General features: G+C 40.8%; 1 protein-coding gene across 4 annotated transcripts in view; it reads left to right on the top strand.

The window, feature by feature from the left end:
* Nucleotides 1-825, top strand: part of sh3pxd2aa (SH3 and PX domains 2Aa) — a 167,093-nt gene that overhangs the window by 35,671 nt on the left and 130,597 nt on the right. The gene's annotated exons all lie outside the window — the stretch shown is intronic.

Here is an 825-nt window from a genome sequence, read left to right on the forward strand (position 1 = left end):
AGAGGGACAGACACAGAGCTGTAGCAGAGCCAAAGTAGAACACATTCATTCAACAATTCATTAAGTTTATGGGTTATCATCAGGCAAACAAAATGCAGATAATCTGCAAACTGCCAAAAAACGGCCAAATAATGAGCCAGGGCCGATAATTGGTCTATCCTTAGTTGAATGTGTGTGTGTTTATTTCCATTCCGTTTGGTTCCACTACTGCAAAGCCCGGGGTGAACCCTCACAGTCACATGACTACTAACAGGAAGTGAGGCATCAATCCACTGCACAATAACAGTATGGCATCCCCAAAGTCTATTCCAAATGCCTCTCGCAGTTCCTTATATGGCGGCTCTATTCTTAGCGCATGTGCCTGATATACAGAAGGAGCTGCTGTTGGTTCAACAGTCCAACCCTGGCCCTGTTGTTCCTCTGTCTGTACATGTTTCAAGGTTCTGTAAGTGGGACTAAGAGAAAAAGGTCTCTGGATTATAATGGATTAAGTAGACGTTGTTTAATTAGTTGAGAAGCTATCATACCCAATTTTGAATTTTCAAAGTATTTTGGTGACTTGGTCTGTCAGGAAATAGTTTAAATTGACCCAAAACGAGTGCTAAAAAGGTTTGGTGATTCATCACTTCTTTGTTTTAAATCAATTGTAATGCAGCAGGGATTAACATTCTTTGAAACCAGCATTTTTCGTTACTATCAATGTTAATCTATACGTCTACGACGTTTAATTTCCGGGATTGTTCCGGTTGCCACCGGATGTCGTTAGCTTCTACTTTCTTTGTGTTGGATTTCTGAGGACTATGGTTAACTGCTCCTCAGATCTCT

This window comes from Etheostoma spectabile, chromosome 2 (genome assembly GCF_008692095.1).
Source record: "Etheostoma spectabile isolate EspeVRDwgs_2016 chromosome 2, UIUC_Espe_1.0, whole genome shotgun sequence".
Classification (NCBI taxonomy): Eukaryota; Metazoa; Chordata; class Actinopteri; order Perciformes; family Percidae; genus Etheostoma; species Etheostoma spectabile.